At 49.0% G+C, this 8,508-nt stretch overlaps 1 long non-coding RNA gene across 1 annotated transcript; it reads left to right on the forward strand.

The window, feature by feature from the left end:
• The first annotated feature begins 1,598 nt into the window (after window positions 1-1,598).
• LOC137209003 (uncharacterized) lies at window positions 1,599-8,293 on the forward strand. Its single transcript, XR_010935859.1, has 3 exons — window positions 1,599-2,187; window positions 2,299-5,866; window positions 6,213-8,293. It is a non-coding gene; the product is annotated as an uncharacterized lncRNA (long non-coding RNA).
• Window positions 8,294-8,508: the final 215 nt, after the last annotated feature.

An 8,508-nucleotide genomic window follows, 5' to 3' on the forward strand; every position in this document is an offset into this window, starting at 1 on the left:
ACCAGGTGAGCAAACACAAGTTTCCACAAAGCCTTTGTGACTTTGGGCAGAAAGGACCCATTTTGGTGGAAAGAGCCATCAGAAGCTTGTGGTTGTGGTTGCTCTCACTGTGGCCCCCGAGAGACCCTTGCCCTGTGTCATTACAGGCCATCTGGGATTTGGGTCGGGGAGTGACATGTACCAGTCAGCCTAGGCTGTATGAGCCCACAAGCTGTGACAGTAGCCAGCCTTTAAGTGTTTAATAAATGCCAGGGCCTGAGCTAATCGTCTTACGAGCTTGTTGCATTTAGTCCTCCCAACGACCCTCTGAGTTGGGTCTTGTTATCATTCCCATTTTATGGATGAGGAAACTGAAGTTTAGGAAGGCCACATCCTTTACCAGGATTCAAACCCAGGTCTTCTAATTCCACAGGCATGCCCAAATCCTGCTCTGGCCCTTGGCTTCACAGAGTTTACACTATTTGCTCCTTGAAGGGGAAAAAAAATTCCTATTGAGCATCCACAAGGGGGGAAGCACCAAGCAGGCAATCTTCAATAAGCCTTCAATAGCCCTGTAAGGGGGGTGTTACCCCCACTTTATAGATGAGACTGTGCACAGAGATATTAGCATGGACAAAGAGACACAGCAGGAAGTGGGAGGTTTACACCTGATCTGCCCAACCCAAGAGTCCTTGCTCTTCATCCTTCTATGCTCCTGACCCTCCCTGAGCCATCCCGGATCTGCTCACAGATATGATTGTTCCCTTCTTGGGATTCCATGGCTCTGTGATGATTCTCTCCCACAGCACACCCTGCCATGAGCTCTATGGGACCAGTGCATAGAGATACCATCTCTACCAGGTGGAGAGCTCTGCCAGGGTGGGGCTAGGTCTTACCTCATCTCTGTTTTCTGTGCCCCGGTGCCAAGGGAGCAGAGAAGGCGGTCCAGAGCAGGACTGTATAGAAGCTTGGTTGTAGAGTCCTTGGGCAGAGTTCTGGGGGCTGAGACTAGCAGGAAGGATCCTGAGATCTTATAGGCAGGGAGTAGTAAGTTGGGTCAAAGGTCCCATTAATGGAGGGCAGAGGGGTGGAGATCCTAAGTTCTTTGAGGATTAAGCACCTGCACAAGGACTTAGGGAGGAGTGGGGAGGTCAGCAAGGGGGTCAGAGATACAAGAGGCTCTGAGAGCTGATGCCAGCCAACAGGCCAGTCCCTAGGGCTTTATAGACACACGTCCCCCACCACATCCTTGTTGTTTGGAATGCCCTTTAAAAGATGCCAGAGAGACCATTGTGTCGCCCCTGCTGTCACCCCTCTGTCCACACAGTGCTTCATCCGTGTCCTACAGTCGCTCGTTTAGAGGCATCAGACACAGTGAGCAGAGGCGGACTGGGGACAGGGAGACGGTGAGGGCAGCCCCCAACCCCGCCATGTGTCTCAGCTCTGGGCCAACCAGCACTGAGGAGCCAGGGTTACCAAACCCTCTTGCATACTGTCTGGGGCAAGGAATGATGCAACCGCGGGCCTTGCTGCAAGTTGACGTGGCTGCCAGAGCTCCAGGAAATCTTGAAAAGAGGAAGAGCGGCTCAGTAAAGGCCGAGCCACCAGGGGAGCGAGGGCAGAGCCCTGCCAGGACTGTGAGGCAACGGGGCAGCTTTTCCCTCCTGCAGCTGCACCCCGAGGGGCTGGATTGGATGGCTGACATTTTCTGCTTAGGGTTTTGGAAGCCCTGAGGTTCTGCAAAGAGGCCTCTGGGGAGCTGCAAGACAGAGGCCAGGTGGCCGGAGGCCTGAGTCCCTCACCCCCATGTTACATGAAGCCGCTCTTCTCTTTGGTTTGTGTGCTTGGCTGCAAGCGTCTCTCCCTCCTCCAGCCTGTGCTGTCCAGCGCTCTGCCTTCCTCCCCCGCCTCTGCTGAAGAGCCCATGTGCACATACACATGCACAAGCCATGAAGAAATTCCACTCGGTTCCTTACTGCACGTTCACAGTGACACATTCAAAATTCAGAATCCAGAAGGGGGTGAGGAGATGGTCTCCCCTTAGCGCTGCTCCATACGTGCGGGGCCTCGCAGAGCAGGTCCCCGGGCTCCCTCATCTCTGCTCACCGCCCTTCTCTCCTCCTAACCTGGACCCTGGCTCCTTCTAGGGGAGTACAGCCCACTCCCCTAGACAGGGAAGAAGCCTCAGGAAGGGAAGGCGATGCTGTGGTGAGTCATTCGACTCCTGGGAGTGGAGGAGGGAGGGAAGGCTGCCAAGGTGGTCGGGGGCCCAGTGGGGTGCGGGGGAAGCCACCTGCCCTTTCTTGCTTTCTGGCACAGCCTGGAGAGTGAAACTGAAAAGCTGACGTGCAAAGGTGGTTACTCTCCTGAGATGATTCACAGAGCTCTGGGGGCCGTATTTGCCGTAAGATCATTCATCTCCTTTGTGAACTTGTGTACAGAGTTCCCAATGCTGTGATTCTGTTCCCTCCTAGGTGGTCTCTGAGTTCTGACCCAGCTTAGGAGGTTTCTGGTCCTGTGGGCTCCGACCTCCCTTAAGGTCAGGCTGCCATACCGGCCACGGTAAGGAGGCAAGAAAGAGGCAGGCCTGTAACAAATCAACCCATAGTGATACAGAAAGGACTTCACCATGGTCCCCAGGCATTTGAACAGAGGAACTCAGAAGGAACGAAATGCCTCCATCGGGGGAGAGAGCTCCCTGATGTCTCACGTCTGCCCTACATGCCCCAGCCTGCTGTCCTGAGTAGGATTCTAGGTGGAAGACCCAGGCATGGGGTGCTTCCTGCTTATCGACACAGGCTTATAAGTTGTGTGTGTGTGTTGGGGGTGGCAGTGGGAGGGAGAATGGCTCCTTTTCCAGGGCCCTCTCTGTGCTCTTGGGTGGGATAGAAGGACCACCCCTCTGGCACAGAGAACAGCTGGTTGTCCTCCCCCACTGGTGAGTCCTTGAAAACTGGGATCAATGAGAACAAAACTGTAGGCGGCTCTGGAGGAGACAGTTCAGTGGTAAAAGAATGCTGATCTGGAGTGGACGCTCCAGTTCTTCTTCATCTCACCTCCACAGAACAAAGCACGTGTTTCCAGCTTTCAAGGGCCGGAACAGGGCAGTAGCTGGACCCACGTGGTGTGGCGCCGGGATCCAAGTTCCTTGGAGACAAAGCTTGGTGATTTCCTGGGGTCAGGCTTTACTCACAGGTGGTGACACCCTGGGGGTGTCACACAGAAGCAGCTCTACCCTGCTCACCAACGTTATGTGTCCCCAGCATCCACCACTGCTTGCCCTGTCCTGGTTGGGGGAGGGGATGGTGGCCACATCAATACCAGCAAAGAGTCTGGGAAGAAAATGCCCGGCAGCATTTCCAAGCTGGTTACCAGCTGGGCTACCTTTCTGTCTAGACTCCTGCCCACTTGTGAGCCCTGGGGCAATTGCCGCTGTGTCCTGGGACCTCCTGTCCTGACCCTCTGGGTGGGTCTCAGGCTTTTCTGTGTGTGAGTCTTCCAGCTCACGTGATGCTTGGTACGTGATATAAACACCTCCACCCCCCAGTGATGTTTGGAAGCTGCGCCCGCTTGTCTGTACTGATAGTCTCACTAGCCAGAACCATCCTGGGATCCATGAGTCATATCATATTTAGGTCAGTCAAGAAAGTGGCCTGGTTGTAAAACTCCACATTTAAGGAGCCGAAATCCACCCAAGAGCTCATCAAGACGGCAGTGCATTGCAGCAGGGGCAGCCCAGCCACTTGTGACATGTGCATCTCTGGGCTGTGTGAGTGACAAATGCTCCCAGTCACTCCCTGTGGTCACCAGTGTCCCAGCCCAAGGTGAAGTGGGGCATGAGTGGGGCCATTACTGCACATCTGGGCTCTGCCAGTCTCTGGAGCCCCACGTTGGAATCCCAGGGAGGACCATGTTCAGTGGTTGACCGGGGGCAGTCAAGTGGCAAGGACATGACTTCAGGAGTCCCATGGACCTGGCTTGCATCCCAGTACTAGTGCTTACTAGCTGGTGACCTAGCTGTGGGCCCCAGGGTACAATGGGGGGCCCTGGCTTTCAGTGACCTCAGTGTCCCTCCCCTCGAGAAAGCTCTAGGATTCTGCCATCAAGAATGGGAACTGGCCTATTTTGCCCAAATGTACTGTTTTCCAAAGGAAATAAACCCTGGTTACTAATTACCTGACCTACATGCCCTGTGATTGCAATGGCTGGGGGCAGAGCTAAGATTTCTAAGGAAGAATTGGAAAGGAGGGAATGGACAGCACTCAGGTGAGGCTGGGCTCACATCAGTTGGGCAGAATACTGAAACTCAGGTTGACGCTATTCTCCAGAAAAAGCTGTATTTTAGAAGCGCCCCTTAGTCTTTAAACACAAATAAGCACTGTTCTATTTTTTCATAGTTACAAAAGGTAAGAAGAGTTTATTATATCTATCATATTATGTAATTATATTATTTATGATATGTTATATGTATTATGTCATATTTTTATATTGATATAATACACAGTAACTATATATTATATATGCAAACTTACGATTTTAAGTACAACACTATAATATATATAATACATATAACTATAATTAAACGTTACAGACATGATGATTTAGAAAGTGAAAGTCTCCTGGAGTTCTATGGCTGCCTCCTTCCTGCTGGCCCCAGCGCACGGGCGAACACACAGTTGACAGTTTGGTTTATATTCTTGTGGGTATTTTCTATGTGAAAACAAAAATAAATCTTATGACTTTTATGGAAATTGGATCACACTAAACATGCTGCTCTGAAGGCTGTTTTTCATACTTAACCACCTGTTTTGGATATCTGTCCGCGTTAACACATATTGATTTGTTTCATTCCTTTTAACAGGAAGAGGTCTTCTTAATGCATTAGGGAATCTAGAAAAAGGAGGTAACCATGAAGTATATAAAGCTTGTTTTTTGTTGTTGTTTTTCTTTCATTTTCAGTATTGTTTCTGCTGTATTTAGGAAATGGAGAATATCTGAAATTAGTTTTTAAATACTTCAGTTATAGTTAAAGAAAAAGATCACAGGAACGATAGGGATTGCTGTAGGAAATCAGTGAATAAATGGAAGATGCACTTCCCTATTCTAACCATTCCTTATTATTTTGTTTTTGTCCATTTTGCCTTCAACTGGACTGTTTGGACAATGGAAAACTTTCTGTGGTAGGCAGAATAGTGGCTTCCAAAGATGTCCATGCCTTAATACCAGGAACCTGTGAATGTTACCTCACATAACATAGCAAGTGAGACTTTGCAGATATGATTAAATTAGGGATCTTGAGATGGGCAGATTATCCTGGATTATCTGGGTGGGCCTAATGTAATCACAGGGGCTCTCATAAGTGAAAGAGGAAGCAGGAGGGTCGGAGTGCTACACTGCTGGCTTTGAGGATGAAGAAGGAAGGGGCCATGAGCCAAGGAATGCGGGCAGCCTCTAGCAGCTTAACAAGGTAAGGAAACAAATTCTCCCCTAGAGCCTCCGGAAGGAATGCAGCCCTTTTGACACCTTGGCTTTAGCCTATTAAGATCCATTTCACATGTCTGATCTCCAGAACTGTAAGATGATAAATACGTACTGTTTTGAGCCTCTAAGTTTGTGGTAATTTGTTACAGCAGCAATAGGAAACGAGGACACCTCCATTCGTTTGTCTCTAGCATGCTGACACTTGGCCCTTCCTTGGATCGAAACACAAATGCTGTGTCTTACTTAAATCATGACGCATCTGTGGTTCCAGATGACCAGGAAGTAGCCAGTCGGCTTGTGGGAATCATTTTAGGTTATCAAGATAAAAAAGAAAAATGACAGAGAAGAGCCCAGTGACCTCCAGAGAATGCACATGGACCTCCTGGTTTACAAGGCCACCAGAGAGGTAGGGGGACTTAGTATTCTGGATCCATTTAATGGTTGGATCACGGAGGCTCTGTGAGGTCACTTGCCCGAGGTCACGGAGTAGGCTAGGGCCTGAGCAGGGCTGAGATGGTCTCTTCCACCTGGTTCTGTGATGGTTCCTGGGCTTCCTAAGGGCAATGCCAGCTTTGGGCACCACTGAGGGGTGGCAGGAGGAGGGGAGGGCCCACATTTGCCCATCCAGCCAGGCCCTTCCTCACACACCTCAGCTGGTAGCCAGCCAGGTTTCCTGCTTGGGGAGGTGCCGTGGTACCCAATCCTGTTTCCAGATGACCAGGAGCTAACTCTCAACCTCCTTGGGTGGTCAGGACTTGTGTTTGGCTGGAATTTCCTCATGTTCTTATGTAAGGGGTCAAAGAGGAGTGCTTGGCATCTGTGACCTGCACAGAGAACTGCCCAACTTTTCCTCTGACCACGGGAACCTCAGAAGTGACAGTCAAAAGGGAAAAGTAGGTCACTTGGTACAAAGTGGGGGATTTATTTCTAGGTCTCCAGATTTTTCTCTTGGACCTGAAAGTGATTGTAGGCCCTCGGTATCTTGGAGGCAAAGGCTGACAGGCCCACACATAAACAAGGGCAGTTGTGTAACCCAGAGGCCATTTTCATCTCCTCCTTTTACTTAATAAATCACTCCGAGCAGCGATGAGCGGGGCTCCAGTGGGGCTGGTCATGCTCTCGGAAGAAGCCCATCCAGCTGTGAAAGCTGGAGACGGAAGCCACATTGATCGGGCACCTCCTGTCCAGGCACTTTACAGACATTATTGCTAGGGTTAGGTCCCGTGCTTGCCACCCCGCTCCCTTTACGGTCCTAGCAGGTGGGGTAAACCAGTGGCTAAATGAAGATCATACTGCCTGCTCTTATCAGGTAACTCCCAAGCACAGGCTCCTTTGGAAAGTCGGTTTGGAGAACGTGCTGAGATCTTGTCTGGTTGCCAGATGCCACCACACTTGGCTCTCCCTCTTCTTAGGCAGCGGGACCACATTCCTCCGACTCACTGGCAGTCAGGTGTGGCCATAAGAGGTAGACTGCAGGCCTCCAGAACCACGCCCCCAAGGAAGGCCTTGCTGCCCAGGGCCAGGAAGTATAGTCAGCAGAGAGTCCTGGCTGTCAGCTCCTTCGGGGTTGGCTTCAGCTGCGGAGAGCTGCCTCGCCCCATGTCCAGCCCTTCCAAGGGGCTGCCTGATTGCCTGAGGCCTGACAGAAAGGCTGGCCATTTCGGCCCAAGAGAGGACAACTCTGACCAGTAGTATTGGCTCCATTGCTTTGTCAGGACTGTGTTACAGCTTGACCTCTCCCACTGCCCAATTCTGCTTCCTCTCCTTTTCCTTTCACAGGTATTGATTCCCAGTAACCTTCGTGTGCCCCCAAACTTCATGTCAGCACCTGCGTCCGGAGAATCCAGCCTGCGACTGTGTGTGACCGAGCGTTCTCCAGGGTGGTGCGAGCAGAGTGGAGGTCAGAGGAGAGGGTGGGTGAGGGACAGAGCAGACCTGGAAGGAGAGCCTGAGTGGGGTGAATGTCTGCTGAGTAGGATCAACACGCTCCATGGCACACCCCTGCTTATTTGCAACTGCTTACTGTTTCTAATCTAGTGTGTCTTTCCTTTTTACCTGATTAATATTTGCTAGAAGTTTATAGATTTTATCAGCTTTTTCAAGCTCAAATCTCCTTTTGAGTTTATGCCGCAATTATACTGTTTCTATGTTTTCTAATTGAATTATTTATTGATGCTTTTATCTTCTTCTCTTTGTTTTTCTTTGTTCCCTCTCCATTGCCCCTTTCCCTGAAAGTTTATTTGTTGAATTTATTAATTTTATCTTTTAGTAATAAAAATATTTAGAGCTATAAATTTCCTCATGAATACCCTTTGCCTATAACCCAGGTGATCAAATATATAGTGTTGTCACCGTCATGGTTTTCTAAGTAGTCCTTATTATAGACTTAATTTCTTCCTTGACCCAGAGCAAATTCTAATCTGTACTACATTTTAAAATTCTAAGGGTATCTATCACTTTTTTGGAAGACAAAAAAGGAAGCAAAAAAATCATTTAAGGTTATACAGCCATTAAGTGTCAGACTCAGGACTAGAGTTCACATTGACTGCCTCCTGGTCCGAACAGGGAGAACGTGTTTTATCCATACCTAGCAGAATAGTTCAAGCTTGGGAGTTTCTGGAAAGCCTTACTAGCTGAGGGAGCATATGAAATGGGAAATCGTGATGTTTAGAGTCAGAGAGACATGAGTTCAAATTCTGCCTTGGCTCCTTGACGCCTGTGTGACCTTGGGCAAGCTTCTAGGTCTCTCTGAGTTTCAATTCCTTACCTACAGCATGGTGATGATAACATCAATTTTATGCTGTTGTAAAGATTAAATGAAACGTGAAATAGTGTACCTCATACACCACAGGTGATCAATAAACATCCATCTCTGCTCCTTCAAGTAATATTCTATAGATGCTTGAGGTACTGGATAACTGGTTTAAAAAATTAAACAAAATGGTTTCTTTTCTTATTACAAAGTGTTCATTGCAGAGACATTAAAAAGAAACACACAACAAACAAGGCAAAAAGACAAAAATAAAATCATGTATAATCCCAGTGATA

Source organism: Pseudorca crassidens, chromosome 16, assembly GCF_039906515.1.
Source record: "Pseudorca crassidens isolate mPseCra1 chromosome 16, mPseCra1.hap1, whole genome shotgun sequence".
In the NCBI taxonomy this organism is placed as follows: domain Eukaryota; kingdom Metazoa; phylum Chordata; class Mammalia; order Artiodactyla; family Delphinidae; genus Pseudorca; species Pseudorca crassidens.